Here is a 17696-nt window from a genome sequence, read left to right as displayed (position 1 = left end):
TTCAAAATCTTTTACAAATGAATGTCTGAGTGTGGTGTGCGTTTTGTATTTAGCCCCTTTCACTCTGATACCCTGTAACTAAAATCTAGTGGCACCAATTTACTTCAGAAATCACCTAATTAGTAAATAGAGTCCACCTGTGTGTAATTTAATTTTAGTATAAATACAGCTGTTCTTTGAAGCCCTCAGAGGTTTATTGGAGAACCTTAGTGAACAAACAGCTTCATGAAGTCCAAGGGACATACCAGACAGGTCAGGGATAAAGTTGTGGAGAAGTTTAAACCATGGTTAGGTTATAAAAAAAATATTCCAATCTCACGGAGCACTGTTTAATCCATCATCTGAGAATGCACTCCACAAACCTAGCCTTTATGGAAGAGTGGCAAGAAGAAAGCCATTGTTGAAAGAAAGCCATAAGACGGTCCTATTTTCAGTTTGCGAGAAGCCATGCGGGGGACACAGGAAACATGTGGAAGATGGTGCTCTGGTCAGATGAGACCAAAATTAAACTTTTTGGCCTAAAAACAAATCACTATGTGTGGCGTAAAACTCCAGTGTTTGGGTCCAGTGTATCCTTTTACAGGCACGGCCTGTAACGTTGTTCTGTGCACTGTATCCCGAAAAGGCACTCTCCTTGGCAATTAGCGCAACGTGTGTAGTTAGGTGCAGGGTGCTATACAAATCAAGTGTTGTGGTTGGTCGCTATGAAACCCAGTCCCCGAAAACCCTCTTGGTTGTATGTCCAGCACCATTGACAGGTAAGCCATAATCACCTTGTATGCTTCTACACTGTACTCTCAAAGACCGATCACTATTTGAATTGTATTCACTACAGTGTAAACTTTTCAAATTGGGTGCGAAAACTCAACCAATTAGAGTTTAGTCTCAGGTGGATAACCAGGTCTGACATCACAGGTGACACATTTTGCTGCCATTTCCTCGTACAGCTCATATACGATAAGGTACTCAGGCACTTCTTCTTGCCTTTTTGCCACAGGGATTTGCTACAGGTTGGTTTACACCTAGATTGCTGCACTCATCCCCTGGACATGTTTAGTCTATATTCTGCACCTTAGTACATGAATACCCTACAGGGTAATACCCACATGTAGCTATGGCAAGGTATCAGGCAAAAGGGAGTAATTGCAAAACAGCAGGGGAACATGGCCCACTTAAAACGCAATCTCAGAGAGATGATGTAACACAGAAAAAAGGTTTCTGCACTAATGCCAATCTCTGTATCCCATTCTAGCTCCATTTCAGGCACGCAGTAAGCAGCCTGTTTGACAGAAGCATAAATCTCTGCATCTATGTCACAATCTGTTGCACAAATAATTGTTTTAATACAGCAGTCTTTGGCCAGGGGTGAAACAAACCACACCTCTTCTACTTGGGTTTCTCTACCTGAGTTGTATTTCATAATGCGTGCCTTAGACAAGGTAGACACAGATAGGGATCAAAAGGACACTAAGGCCGCGTACACACGGGCGGATTGTCTGGCCAACTAAGTCCGTCAGACAATCCGACAGACAGTCCGTCCTACTTTTGAATGAACGGACTTGACCACACACGATGAACAGACAGTCCGCTGAAAGCTTGCGCGATGACGTGTACAGCACGTACGACGGGACTAGAAATACGACGTCCAATACACTGCAATGCAACCTTTGGCCGTGTAAATCCTTTCTGAGCATGCGCCATACTTAGTCCGTCCAACTTGCCTACTCACGAGCGGACTGTCCGCTGAAACCAAGTTTGGACGGACAATATTACGGAAATTCTGAAAGACTTAGTCCGCCAGACTGTCCGCTGAAAAAGTCAGCTGAAGCCCACACACGAGCGGACTGTCCGCTGAAACACGTTTCAGCGGACCAAGTTCATCAGACAGTCCGCCCGTGTGTACGCGGCCTAAGGCAGTATTGGAGGAAACTGCAGAAGATTTTTCTTCCCAAGATTGTTGCTATATTGAAGAGGTAGCTTTATGCAATATGCTTCCTAACATTAAAAAAGCTAATTTCTCCCATCTGCAAAAGTCTTGGCTTTGTGACGCTTGCCTCCCCTTCATCTCACCATGCCCCTTTGGGTACAAAGGTGCCTTCAAAATCCTTAGTTTGTGAACAGATTGTGCAATCGATGACGACTTGATCACCCCAGACAGGATTTTCTATTCTCAAAAATCTTTGCTCAACACTATTCGGTGGAAAAAGTTCACAAAGAAGTGGTGTATTCATGTGGTCTATTGGTTATAAACAAACATCTCACTTTTTTTCTATTGAAGATGTTCCTTCTGTGAATGATTCTGCAGATAGAAAGTTCGAGATGCTCTTGAGGCTCTTTTTACTCTTGCAGGCCCAGCCTGCTGCAATTTCAGTATGTTGAACTGCAGCTAACTGGATAAAGGCATTGAACAACCAACACGACCCTGTTTTTTCAAGATCGTGCTTTAAGAGAGCAATTACAGCAAATACCTTCCACTCTGCCTTTTGTGTGCCTTTTCAAGGAAAACATCTATATGGAGAAGCACTTTAATAATTTATTAAATATTTCACATGAGGAGAAGGTTTTACTTCCACAGTTGAAGATTCCCATCCTAATGATCTGCATCCTGAGTATGCAGACCACCTAACAGCTTTACCCATGTTTCATCTTCAAAACCTAAGTTCAGCCCAACCTTTTGGCACACGACTTGGGCCACAAAGCCCAGCAAGTCTTCCTCAAAGCCCTCTTACCAATGAAGGGGCACCCTTTTTGCTAAAGGTGGGGGGCATCTGTTACAGTTTGCCTCTCTGAATCCCTGACCTGTGGGTTGAATGCCGCAAACCAACTCTTGTCCAAAGGAGTAGTTTGGGGAGGGCGGGGGTGTATTAGTCCTATTATGGATTTAAAATCCCTTGGCAATTACCTTAAAATTACAAAATGTTGCATGGAATCTGAAAGGTCAGTAATTGCCTCTCTGAAACAAGGGGAATACTGGCATCAATAGGCATCCAAGATGCCTATCTGGATATTCCCATTTATGCATTCTATCAGCACATTCTGCACTTTGCAGTGGCAGGCAATCCCTTCTAGTTTGTCACAGTGCCATTTTACCTCTTCTGTTCTCCCAGAGTGTTTACAAAGGTCCTAGCACCTCTTCTTGCTTTTCTCAGAACTCATGGCATCCAAGTCACAGGCTAGACAACCTTCTCCAGAAGGACTCATCTACCTTTCAGCTATCTGCCAACGTCAACAGGGCAATTCGGATTCTCCAGGCTTTCAGTGAGGTGATCTGTTTAAAATAATCTTTTCTTCTCCTGGAATACTTGGGTGTGGTCCTGGATGCATTTCAAACAAAGATTTTCCTTGCAGAAAAACAAAATAACTTTCTATCAGAGCCCAGGTTCGAGAAATGAGACCAAAGAGATCCCATAATGAAATTCTCCATGGAAGTCCTGCGCCTCATGGTAGCCTCCTCTGAGCCTTCCTTTGTATCCTTCATACAATTTAATTCAGTAACTCTCCAACAGAACATCTTGTCGATCTGGAATATGCATGCTCCTTTACTTGACCTACGCATACTTCTGTCCAGCCAAGGAAGGAATTCCCTATCTTGCTGGATCTTAAGCTCAGTCCCAACAGGGAAGTCTCTCTCTATTACTGGATGCCAGTCTTTCAGGCTGGGTAGAAATGTTCCAGTTCCTCATGGTCCAGGGAACAAGGTCACCTGTGGAAAATGTGCTTTTCGCACAAAGATTGGGACTTTATAGGTGCAAATTAATTTGAAAAAATATCAAGTATAATGTATACAATTCTCCTTTATTTTAAACAATGAAATAAAATTGAATTCATCAAAAGGAAGAATGAGAAGGAGAGAGATACAAATGATGGCTAGTACATTTAGTTTACAACTTTAACAACACAGCAATACATGATGGACTTCCCAACATGTTTCACCCATATAGCGGGCTTCCTCAGGGGATGCTGGTTGTTTAGGATGCACAATGCCTTCTATAAAAAAAAAAAAAAAATCAATATATTGAATTGAATAAAAAAAAAAAAGAAAATTCATATACAGACATTAACATTAAAATATCACTCTCATGCAGCTGCGTCTCCCCTATCGGGGTATCACCACTTACCTATATCTCCTAAAAACAGAGGGACTGAACACTGCTGGGACAACTGACTGTTTTGCCACGTCAGAAAAAACATGCGCCAAAAGTGAACATAGATGGCAGATAGGGACCAACTAAAAATAAAAATAATCACAGCGACAGGGATAACCCTTGGTCTCAAAGGATAGGATGGAATATCCTTTCAAATATCAAGGGGATAACAATCTAGAAATATAATTAACTTACAAGGGTAGGTTTTGCAGCAAGGTAACACCAGGAGCTACACATCACCAAATGTTCTGACCACTTTGAAGTATCTGATAAATACAATTGGAACAACACTTATAACTTGCTGTACAACGTCAGCAACATGAGATAAATTATATTCACAGTAGGGTCTCAGTCGCCATTAGGAAGGGCATCTAACGGAATAAAAACTGATTAATGTTTACCTCTGTGACAGAAAACAACATGCATGTGTCCCCTGGTTCCAGCAGCATCTTCATGCTGCTGAAAGCGGCTTTAAATACCATCCATTCGGTGCAGACACTGGACATGGATGTGAGAACTGCACTGCACATGCGCAATCCTCGCCATAGCAGCCCCCTCGTCCGCCTCCGCTGGGTCCTAAAACCCAGTCAGATGGTTGGAGGCAGGGCTCCCTCTGATGGTGGAGGAATGAAATCTTTCAAAGCCCAAGGATAGGGAGACTTCAGACTGTGAGCAGCGCACAACAATGCACAGTAAAACGGGTGCCTGGCTTGAATAGCAAGGACACCCTGGGCATCCATACAGTCACCCAATGTGCCTGGGAAATCGAACAGGCAAAACAGTATCCTTGTAGACCAGCACGATCAAAGGAATAGAACTAGGAGAGTTGACACAGGGAAGCAGTGCATGGACATGGACACTGCATTTACAGAACATGATTTCAATGGTGATCTTTATTAAAGATAATAATAAATCACAAAAAGAAAAGGATCTAAAACAACAAATAAACAAAACATAAATTTGAATAATAATTCATATAAAATGTACTAATAGGGAAGAAAAAAAAAAGGGAAGGAAAAAGAACAAGAAAAGGGAAAAGAAGGGGAAAAACAGGAGAAAATGAAAAGCAGAGGAAAGAAAAACGGAAGAATTGGAAAGGAACAAATGCTACTAATATTCCAGAAACAATGATATTATAGAAAAGGTTTCTAGCTAAGCATTTCATTTAACCCTGGATAGACCATAGCTTTTAATAAGTAAATCCAATGTGATTCGAATTGTAAAAGTTTTTGATCGATACTGCCTCCTCTGACATCAAGAGGGATGTGTCCAAGGGCCATACATTTAATGCCATTAAGACTAAAGCCATGGAATAGCCCAACATGTTGGCCAATTGGTGTTTCCATTCACTGTTTCTTAATCTGAGAAATGTGGTCATTTATTCTCTTATTTATTCTCTTATTTTGTCTTCCCGATGTAGAAGCACTTACAGGTGCATTGCATAAGATAGACAATGCCTGGAGTTTGGCATGCCACTCTATGTTTAATCCTATGGACCAGTCCATTTGGCAGTACAAATTCATTGTTATTAGGCATAAAACGACACTTATCACATTTATTACATGAAAAGGGGCCGGGGATTGGCTCAAGGGTGAAGGAGTTTCATAAAGACTCAGTCAGTCGATCTTTTAATGACTTGGCTCGTCTGTACGTAATTTGTGGTTTTTCTATATATTTGTTGGTAATCGGATCTGCCAAAAGGAGCGGCCAATATTTTTCAATAATCTGTCTCATTGTTTATGCTGCTTGGTATAAGATGTAATTATTCTTACAGTCCGAGAGGTATTTTTTATTTTTTTCTTATGAATCAAGTTGTCTCCAACATGCGCCTTCACTCCATTAAATGCTTTTTTAAGAATACTGTGGGTGTAACCCCTCTCTCCTAAAAGACCATATAGGAGATTTTCGTCATTCTGAAAGTCAATATCCCTACTACAATTTCATTGAAGTCTTAGATATTGACTAAGGGATACTATTGATTAAAGACCTAGGATGAGAGCTAGAAGCATGCAGAACCGCAATGCTTTCTGATGGCTTCCTGAATAAGGTAGTACCCAGGGAGCCATCAGATTCCACAAAAATGTGAATATCAAGAAAATTGACAGATTTTTGATCACAGGACATGGTAAATTTCAAATTATAAGCGTTATCACTAATGATGGTCATAAATTCCATCAGTTCTTGCTGGTAGCCTGACCATATAAATAATATATCATCTATGTAGCTATGGAAAGTCACTACATGATCCAAATACTCCTTGATATCATCTCTTGCAAATAGGTTCCTCTCCCACCCCCCCCAGGTACAGGTTGGCATACGATGGGGCAGAATGAGTCCCCATCGCAACCCCCTGCACCTGGAGGTAGTAGGAGGATCTGAACATGAACACATTCATTGTCAGAATACATTTTAACAAGTCCAAAATAAACTAATCATAATGGTCAGCAGTATGACCACGTTGCTGTAGTTGCTCAGCCACAACCTTCAATCCCAATTGGTGTGGGATTGTATTGTATAGACTTTCTACATCAATAGTGACAAGCCATGCAATTTTAAGGACTGAAATGCCTTCGATCAATTTGATAAAATCAATCGTATCTTGATCAAAAGAGAATAACGATTTAACACGAAGGCCTAAATACAGTAGGTGACTGCGATATTGTGTCAATCTCGCTGCTTTTATCTGCGAGATTGACACCTTGCGAGCCCCGTCGCAGGAGCCATCGCCGAGCCGGCTTGCATCGGGAAAGGAAAAAAAAGTTTTTTCCTTTCCCAATGAGCGACAAGCATTGCTAACATTGAGGCTGGGTTCACAGCGGTGTGGGGATCCGACTTGGATCCCCGCCAATACCAGGCACTGTGTTTGGTATGAATCTTGAGGAAGAACTCCACGCCAAATTTTAAATAAAAAACTGGCATGGGTTCCCCTCCAGGAGCATACCAGGCCCTTAGGTCTGGTATGGATTTTAAGGCGAACCCCCTACATCAAAAAAATCCACACCAGACCCCTATCAGAGCACGCAGCCCGGCTGGTCAGGAAAAGGGGTGAGGACAAGCGAGGCACCCCCCCCGAACCTTACCAGGCCGCATGCCCTCAACATGGGGGGTGGGTGCTTTGGGCAAGGGGGCGCCCTTTGGCCCCACCACCCCATAGCACCTTGTCCCCATGTTGATGAGGACAAGGTCCTCTTCCCGACAACCCTGGCTGTTGGTTTTTGGGGTCTGCGGGTGGGGGGCGTCATGTCAACATCGGAAGAAGAGAAGAGGGAAGAAGGACGCAGAAGACCGGGCCACCGCTAGCAAAACAGCTGGAAGAAGATTGCGGAGGAGCCGGCAGAAAAACCGGAGAGCAGGAGAAGAGGCCGGAGAATGGGAGAAGAGGCCAGAGAGCGTGGAGAAGAACCGCAGCACGCAAAAGAGTTGGAAGGAGACCCCCAAAGTCGGAAGAAGACCCCCGGAGATGCCTAATAAATTATTTTGAAAACCTGTGTTTGTTTTTTTGTTGACACTTTTTTCCCCCCAGGTGAATGGGTAGGAGTACGATGTACCTCATACTCATTCACATAGGGTGGCGGGCTGGGATCTGGGGGGCCCCTTATTAAAGGGGGCTCCCAGATTTCGATAAGCCCCCCGTCCACAGACCCCGACAACCAACGGCCAGGGTTGTCGGGAAGAGGCCCTTGTCCTCATCAACATGGAGACAAGGTGCTTTGGGTTGGGGGGGCCGCAGGGTGCCCCCTTGCCCAATGCACCCACCCCCCCATGTTGAGAGCATGCGGCCTGGTACGGTTCAGGAGGGGGAGCACTCGATCATCCCCACCCCCTTTCCTGACCGGCCGGGCTGCATGCTCTGAGAGAGGTCTGGTATGGATTTTGGGGGGGACCCCCACACCGTTTTTTCAGCGTAGGGGGTTCCCCTTAAAATCCATACCAGACCTAAGGGCCTGGTATGCCCCTGGAGGGGAACCCATGCCGGCTCTATTAGGTAATATTGTCGCTTCTTTCTCGCGCTGGCGGCAATAGGAAAATGTGACATTTTCCTTTTGCAGCCAGCGCAAGATGTACAGTACGCTGTCGCCGAGAACCCATAGCGCTGGAAATACAATCTCGCGGTCAGGTACTGTAGGTGTCTATTAGGCTACTAGCATTTTCCTTCAAACAGCCACATCCTGAGATAATGGGTCGACCGGGGGGATTTGTTAATGATTTATGAACCTTAGGTATAGTGTAAAAAGTTGGAACTTTAGGTTCTTGAATATTGAAGAAGGTCCAAGTCTGTCTGTCAATTAAATTGCTAGATAGTGCCTTAGTAATAATGTTTCTATATTCCCTGCAGTACGATTGAATGACTGTCTGTGAAATAGGTCTATACCATTCACGATTTTGAAGAATCTATAGACACATTTGTTCATAGTTTCTACGATCCATAACTATCAAGTTGCCACCTGTATCGGCTGATTTAATAATTCCTTATTATTTTGCAAAGATATCAAGGCTGGATCTTAAGCTCAGCCCCAACAGGGAAGTCTTTCTCTAATACTGAATGCCAGTCTTTCAGGCTGGGTAGAAATGTTCCAGTTCCTCATGGTCCAGGGAACAAGGTCACCTGTGGAAGCCAAGCTCCCCATCGACATCCTGGAGCTCACAGCAGTTTGGATGGCTTTGCCCCCTCCTGCAGAGATGCCCAGTCAGAGTGCAGTCAGACAATACCACGGTTGTGGCTCACAGCAACCACTAAGAGGGCACCAGGACTCCTGCAGCCTTTAAGGAAGCCAACCAGACCATTTTAGGGAAGAAAAGTCACTGTCCAGTGATCTCTGTGGTCCACGTCCCAAAACTAGAATACCTGAAGGCAGGTTACCTCAGCCAACACCGCCTAGATCAAAGGGAATGGGTTGTTCATCCAGATATCTTCAATCTGACATATCAAAAATGGAGGACTCCAAATGCAGACATCCTAGCTTTCCGATTCAGCAACAAACTGTCTCTGTTTGTTGCCAGGACCAATGATCCTTAAGTGCTAGTCACAGATGCCTTGATCATTTCTCAGACTCAGTTCAGGCTAATCTACACCTTACCTCCAGAGCAAGTTTTGCTTTGCTCAAAAAGATAGAGCAAATAAGGATTATAATAATAATGGAGCAAAATAATGATTCTCATTGCACTGAACTGGCCCAGAAGAACCTGGCACACAGACGTACTAATAGACTTCTACCAGATGACTCCTGGCCTCTTCCCAACAGGTCAGATCTACTATATCATGGCCCTTAAAGCCAGACACTGAAGCAGGGTGGAATAAAACAGCATGACTGTTGATACCCTGGTCTTAAAAGATAGAGGGGTTTATGAGTCTGTTATTCTTACTTTGCAAAAAACAAAGACCACTTCCAAGAAAATCTACAATTGTACTTGGAAATCTCTCTTTGCCTGTTATGAACACAGACATTTTCAATCCTATACATTACCCTGTGCTTCACATTCTGGCATTTTTTTTTCCATAACCAAGTTTATTATGTCAAAGAAAAATAAAACAAGAAAAAGTGCATACATATTATTACATATAGCCAAAGTGTCACTGATATCAGAAGGGTGTACAGTAAGTAGGGTACAGCCGGTTCAAAACCGGTGTCATGAATAACAAACATTTGTAAAAAGGATAAAAAAAACAGGGAGAGAGCGGTAGCTGGTCCTGACCATGTGGGTCAGCTAGACCCAAACCAAAACACACAGTTAGGGGCAAACCATCTAACTGGCAACATAGATTCAAAATGCCTTACGTACAAGTATCGGAGTCTTGTAACCAACGATCCCATATTCTGTCGTATTTGGCTGGGCATTCCCTGCTAATATACGTAACCTTTTTATATGGTAAATTATTATTGACCTCCGCCTTCCACTCCACCAGCCCAGGGGCCGCATCCACTTCCGGGCAATGACCTTCCGCACCGAGAACAAGGTCTCATGCAGGAACGTCTTAGCGTATTTGTCTATAGTATCTGGAAGTACCCCGAGTAGGCATTGTTTTGGGTCTAATGTGACCGGAGAGCCCATGTGATCGTGCAGGAATGTTATAACTTGCGCCCACAGGCCTTGTATTTTAGGACATGACCAGATTAAGTGAAAGAACGTACCCACCTCACTCCCACACATCTGAAAAAGGGTAGATTGAGTGCTTCTGTATCTGGCAACCCGAAGGGGGGTGAGATATGCCTGGTGGATAATATAAATTTGGGTCAGTCTGTCGGCAAGTTTGGGTGAGACAGCCTTGCAGGATTGCAAAGCCTCCTCCCATTCCCCATCCTCCAAAGGGCCTATCTCTCTCTCTCCCACCGGGGCCTGAGATTATGTGCCAGTTGGGTGGAAACGGGGGTAGTAAGCATGTCATAGATGGACAAAGTTAATTTGCGGGGGTCAGTACTCTTGATTATGGCCATTAGTGCATTGGTGGCTGACTGCGGGATGGATTCTAAAAACTGAGCCCGGGCCGCGTGTCTCACCTGTAAAAATCGGAAGAGCATGTATCTGGGGAGTGAAAATTCTTCTCTAAGCGTGGCAAAGGTTTTAAGGCCGCATTAACTGATGCTGCCTCTGTAGTGCCGACTCCTGTCCCAGGTGGAGTGATACCAAGTGCACTTCGCCTGGGACCTTTCAAGCAGCCTAGCGATGCCAGCAGAAGCTGGAAGAGAAAAAGTTCAGTGTATTAAACATCACATGGTTTTACCATTTCTTTTACCATACGATTTAAAAAAAAAAGGGTCAGTGGTTTCACATTGATGCGCTGCGGTTTACCTGCGCTGCGCGTGCAGTGCAGTGCACCTGCGGCTTTCCTGTGGGTTGGCTGCAGTGAGCCATAAACTTCTATTATAGCCTGCGGCTTTGGTGTGCTTTCTGAAAGTGTACCAAAACTCCTGAATGCAGGAGTTTTGGTACGCTTTCAGAAAGTACACCATACCCGCAAGATCTAATAGAAGTCTATGGTAAAGGGTAATTAACCTGCAGGAAAACCGAAGGTGTATATAGTTACATAGTTAGTCTGGCTGAAAAAAGACGTACGTTCATCTAGTTCAATCAATAGAAGGAAAAGAAAAACAATGTACACAGTGATATCAAAAGGTTTTGAGACTAGTTTTGTAACACGCCAATAGATGGCAGCGCAAGGCTGTGTGCAGAGGTCACAGGGAGCTCTGACCTTCGTAAGTCAGTGTGTCAAAATATATCGTCCTGTGTACATCAGGAGCTGTCTGCTATTTCATCATGGACAGCAAGTTAAAACAAAGAACAAAACCCCCGAAAATGTCAACACCATTTGGCAACTTCTGCATGATGATCGTCGAACAGTCGCCGATGCCACTCAAAACAACTTATATGACTCATTGCAACATCGCCGTAAACTTGCGGTATCATGTCAAACGTCTCTGTGGCAGATTTGCCCAGTTTAATGCAGAATTTCACATTTGCTCTTTGTTCCAACTTGCTGTCCATGATGAAAAAGCAGACATGGTAATGCCATGATAGCACCAATGTAATATCAGAATAGCACAATTTGAACAGTTTCCGATGTACACAGGATGATGCCTTTTGGCACACTGACTTATGAAGGTCGGTGCTTCATGTGACTGTGTGTACAGCCTTGTGCTGCCATCTGTTGGCATGTTAAAAAAAATAGTCTCAAAACTTTTTGACACCACCTCGTACTGCACTGCACATATAGTGCGGGTAAACTGCTGCACATCCATGTGAAGGCAGCTTTATAGGGGACACAGAACAGCAAGGGTATTCTAACATTTGCGGTTTGGAGGGGTTGCCGGTGGAGGGGTGTGTGACCCCGAAAGAGGGGCATTAGTATACAGTGTCTTTGTGCGCACAGGATGCAAAGAGGACCTTCCCCTCTTCTAAGAATGTGAACCTGTTCCAATGGACAAAGCACAAAGTAGCAGGTTTTCCATCTTGTTCACTTCCTCAACTTTCGAAAGCCAGAAGGAGATAGAGGGAGGTCGTGCGTCTCTCCACCACAGTGCAATGCATGATTTGGCAGCAATGAAGAGGTGGCGTAGAAGTGATTTGTATGTTTTCTTGGGAATATCCGAGACATGTAGGAGAAAAGAAAGCAAGGTTGCCTGGGAGGTTGTAATTGGTGATCTTTTGAGAAATATGGTGTGCCTCCTTCCAGAAGTGCTCCAATTTTGGGCAGGACCAAAAAATGTGCAGCAAAGTCTGGTACTAGTCAGTAAGGATTTTAAAATTTGATTTGAGCACATGTACGGGTTATGATTTTAAAGCAAAACAAACAATCCTCCTATGTTGAGCCTTGAAAAAGTTCTGTTTAGTGTCAGTTCCCTATTCTGTATGAAGGGGGGAGCATAGTCAACAAGTGGAACAATCAGCTGAGCATACACCATCCCCTCACAATGTTCAATGGTAGTCAACTGCCATCGGAAAGTGTTAGGGTGCAAGAATGAATTCAAGAAATGTCAGAGCTGTAAGGAGAGAAGGAATTCAAGAAATGCCGGGAGAAGAGGACCTGATGCCATTTGGAAAGCCCATATTTTACAAAGCAAAGGTAGGAAATTCAGCACGTAGGCTTGATTCAGTTATGGTGGAATATATGTGCCCAGATATTTGAGGGCCGAAGTGGTCCACTTAAAGTTGAAATTGACTCTTAAAGAGGAAGTAAACCCTCTTAAAAAAAAAAAAACCCTGCAAGAAAAAGGCACAATGAGCTAGTATGCATAGCATACTAGCTCATTATGCATTACTTACCTCAGATCGAAGCCCCCGCAGCGGTCCTCGTCTCCCCCTTCGGCTGCCGACATGTCGTCCCGGTGTGTGATTGGCCAGATCCACAATGACGTCACTCCCACGCATGCATGTGGGAGCCTCCGGTAACAGCACTGAGACTGCAGCAAAGGCACATAGGTGCCATTGCTTCAGTTTTCCCCAGTGCGCATGTGCCGATGACATTGGCACATGCAGGACAGGGGATATCTCCTAAACCGTGCAGGTTTAGGAGATATCCTGGATGGCTACAGGTAAGCCTTACTATAGGCTTACCTGTAGCATAAGGTTGTAAAATAGGGTTTACAACCACTTTAACCAGTTGCCGACCGCCGCACGCCGATGTACGTCGGCAGAATGGCACGGGCAGGCATAAGGGCTTACATGTACGTCCCTTGCCTCCCGCGGGTCGGGGGCCCGATCGGGCCCCCGCCCGGTGCCTGCGGCGGTCGGTTTTCGTCCGGGAGCGATCCGGGACGAGGGGGCGGCCATTCATTCATGGCCACCCCCTCGCGATCGCTCCCGACGAATAGAAATCCCCCGTGACATCACTTCCTCTCCTGTAATGTAAACACAGGAGAGGAAGTGATGTATTCTCTCCTCCGTGTCGGTATTTTCCGTTCCGACACGGAGGAGAGCGGATCGGTGAGTTGCACCAACACTCTACACACACAGTAGAACATGCCAGGCACACTCACACCCCCCCTTTACCCCCCGATCACCCCCCCAATTACCCCTGCCCCCCAGTCACAGTGACACCAATGTCATTTTTTTTTTTTTTTTTTTGCATTGGTGTCATTTGTGACTGTAATAACTGTTAGGGCAGTTAGAGTTAGCCCCCTTTAGTTCTAATGTACCCCCTAACCCCCCCCAATAAAGGTTTAACCCCGTGATCACCCCCCGTCGCCAGTGTCACTAAGGCTGGGTTCACATTGCAGCGGTTTATGAGAACGAATGTGATTCGCACCGCACTGCAGTGCAAATCACATCCGATCTCTGTGCGATTCGAGTTCAGCCATTCGCCGCACCCGCCGCAAATTCGCATGGGACCCTTTTTTTGGCCCGCAGCAGAATCGGATCGCATGGGTGTTCACACCATGCGATCCGAGTTTGCAGATCGCACTGCGATATGCGAACTGATCTGGGGGTGTCAGTAACATTTCACTGACACTCCCAGCAGTTCGCATAGGGCAGTGTGAACTGCCGCCGGGAGGCATGCGATGCGGGAACCCGCCGCGGATTCGCGGCGTTTCCGCATCGCTCCAGTGTGAACCCAGCCTAATAAGCGATCATTTTTCTGATCGCCGTATTAGTGTCACAGGTGACGCTAGTTAGGCAGGTAGGTATTTAGGTTCGCCGCAGCTTTTTATAGCGCCAGGGACCCCCATATACTACCGCATAAAGCCCCCTGATTGCCCCCTAGTTAACCCTTTCACCAGTGATCACCATATAACTGTTACAGGTGACGCTGGTTGGTTAGTTATTTTTTTATAGTTTCAGGGCACCCGCCATTTATTACCTAATAAAGGTTTAACCCCCTGATCACCCGGCGGGTGTCATTTGTGACTAATAACTGTTAGGGCAGTTAGGGTTAGCCCCCTTTAGTTCTAAGGTACCCCCCTAACCCCCCCAATAAAGGTTTAACCCCGTGATCACCCCCGTCGCCAGTGTCACTAAGGCTGGGTTCACATTGCAGCGGTTTATGAGAACGGATGTGATTCGCACCGCACTGCAGTGCAAATCACATCCGATCTCTGTGCGATTCGAGTTCAGCCATTCGCCGCACCCGCCACACCCGCCGCAAATTCGCACGGGACCCTTTTTTTGGCCCGCAGCAGAATCGGATCGCATGGGTGTTCACACCATGCGATCCGAGTTTGCAGATCGCACTGCGATATGCGAACTGATCTGGGGGTGTCAGTAACATTTCACTGACACTCCCAGCAGTTCGCATAGGGCAGTGTGAACTGCCGCCGGGAGGCATGCGATGCGGGAACCCGCCGCGCATTTGTGGCGTTCCCGCATCGCTCCAGTGTGAACCCAGCCTAATAAGCGATCATTTTTCTGATCGCCGTATTAGTGTCACAGGTGACGCTAGTTAGGCAGGTAGGTATTTAGGTTCGCCGCAGCTTTTTATAGCGCCAGGGACCCCCATATACTACCGCATAAAGCCCCCTGATTGCCCCCTAGTTAACCCTTTCACCAGTGATCACCATATAACTGTTACAGGTGACGCTGGTTGGTTAGTTATTTTTTTATAGTTTCAGGGCACCCGCCATTTATTACCTAATAAAGGTTTAACCCCCTGATCACCCGGCGGGTGTCATTTGTGACTAATAACTGTTAGGGCAGTTAGGGTTAGCCCCCTTTAGTTCTAAGGTACCCCCCTAACCCCCCCAATAAAGGTTTAACCCTGTGATCACCCCCGTCGCCAGTGTCACTAAGGCTGGGTTCACATTGCAGCGGTTTATGAGAACGGATGTGATTCGCACCGCACTGCAGTGCAAATCACATCCGATCTCTGTGCGATTCGAGTTCAGCCATTCGCCGCACCCGCCACACCCGCCGCAAATTCGCACGGGACCCTTTTTTTGGCCCGCAGCAGAATCGGATCGCATGGGTGTTCACACCATGCGATCCGAGTTTGCAGATCGCACTGCGATATGCGAACTGATCTGGGGGTGTCAGTAACATTTCACTGACACTCCCAGCAGTTCGCATAGGGCAGTGTGAACTGCCGCCGGGAGGCATGCGATGCGGGAACCCGCCGCGCATTTGTGGCGTTCCCGCATCGCTCCAGTGTGAACCCAGCCTAATAAGCGATCATTTTTCTGATCGCTGTATTAGTGTCACAGGTGACGCTAGTTAGGCAGGTAGGTATTTAGGTTCGCTGCAGCTTTTTATAGCGCCAGGGACCCCCATATACTACCGCATAAAGCCCCCTGATTGCCCCCTAGTTAACCCTTTCACCAGTGATCACCATATAACTGTTACAGGTGACGCTGGTTGGTTAGTTATTTTTTTATAGTTTCAGGGCACCCGCCATTTATTACCTAATAAAGGTTTAACCCCCTGATCACCCGGCGGGTGTCATTTGTGACTAATAACTGTTAGGGCAGTTAGGGTTAGCCCCCTTTAGTTCTAAGGTACCCCCCTAACCCCCCCAATAAAGGTTTAACCCCGTGATCACCCCCGTCGCCAGTGTCACTAAGGCTGGGTTCACATTGCAGCGGTTTATGAGAACGGATGTGATTCGCACCGCACTGCAGTGCAAATCACATCCGATCTCTGTGCGATTCGAGTTCAGCCATTCGCCGCACCCGCCGCACCCGCCACACCCGCCGCAAATTCGCACGGGACCCTTTTTTTGGCCCGCAGCAGAATCGGATCGCATGGGTGTTCACACCATGCGATCCGAGTTTGCAGATCGCACTGCGATATGCGAACTGATCTGGGGGTGTCAGTAACATTTCACTGACACTCCCAGCAGTTCGCATAGGGCAGTGTGAACTGCCGCCGGGAGGCATGCGATGCGGGAACCCGCCGCGCATTTGTGGCGTTCCCGCATCGCTCCAGTGTGAACCCAGCCTAATAAGCGATCGTTTTTCTGATCACTGTATTAGTGTCACAGGTGACGCTAGTTAGGCAGGTAGGTATTTAGGTTCGCTGCAGCTTTTTATAGCGCCAGGGACCCCCATATACTACCGCATAAAGCCCCCTGATTGCCCCCTAGTTAACCCTTTCACCAGTGATCACCATATAACTGTTACAGGTGACGCTGGTTGGTTAGTTATTTTTTTATAGTTTCAGGGCACCCGCCATTTATTACCTAGTCTCACTAGTGTACCCCTAAATTTAGGGGTGTCTACTTTCCAAAATGGGGTCATTTGGGGGGGGTTTGTGCCATCTTGGCATTTTATGGCCTTCAAAACTGTAACGCCCTTAGAAAGCCTGAAGGCGGTGCTTGGTTTTCGGGGCCCCGTACGCGGCTAGGCTCCCAAAAAGTCCCACATATGTGGTATCCCCGTACTCAGGAGAAGCAGCAGAATTTATTTTGGGGTGTCATTTCACATATGCCCATGGCATGCGTGAGCAATATATCATTTAGTGACAACTTTGTGAAAAAGAAAAAAAAAAAAAAAAGTTTGTAATTTTCCCGCAACTTGTGGCAAAATATAAAATATTCCATGGACTCAACATGCCTCTCAGCAAATAGCTTGGGGTGTCTACTTTCTAAAATGGGGTCATTTGTGGGGGTTTTGTGCCATCTTGGCATTTTATGGCCTTCAAAACTGTAATAGGTAGTGAGAAGTGAACTCAAAAATTTACGCCCTTAGAAAGCCTGAAGGCGGTGCTTGGTTTTCGGGGCCCCGTACGCGGCTAGGCTCCCAAAAAGTCCCACATATGTGGTATCCCCGTACTCAGGAGAAGCAGCAGAATTTATTTTGGGGTGTCATTTCACATATGCCCATGGCATGCATGAGCAATATATCATTTAGTGACAACTTTGTGAAAAAAAAAAAAAAAGTTTGTAATTTTCCCGCAACTTGTGGCAAAATATAAAATATTCCATGAACTCAACATGCCTCTCAGCAAATAGCTTGGGGTGTCTACTTTCTAAAATGGGGTCATTTGTGGGGGTTTTGTGCCATCTTGGCATTTTATGGCCTTCAAAACTGTAATAGGTAGTGAGAAGTGAACTCAAAAATTTACGCCCTTAGAAAGCCTGAAGGCGGTGCTTGGTTTTCGGGGCCCCGTACGCGGCTAGGCTCCCAA

General features: G+C 45.9%; 1 protein-coding gene across 17 annotated transcripts in view; it reads left to right on the top strand.

Annotated features, from left to right (window-relative positions):
- The window catches only part of PLEKHA6 (pleckstrin homology domain containing A6), a 1584742-nt gene that overhangs the window by 312724 nt on the left and 1254322 nt on the right, over positions 1-17696 (top strand). The window lies entirely within an intron of this gene.

This window comes from Lithobates pipiens, unplaced genomic scaffold (genome assembly GCF_037356315.1).
Source record: "Lithobates pipiens isolate NorthernLeopardFrog02 unplaced genomic scaffold, aLitPip1_a1.2 Scaffold_16, whole genome shotgun sequence".
NCBI lineage: Eukaryota > Metazoa > Chordata > Amphibia > Anura > Ranidae > Lithobates > Lithobates pipiens.
This window is presented reverse-complemented; position numbering and strand designations above follow the sequence as displayed.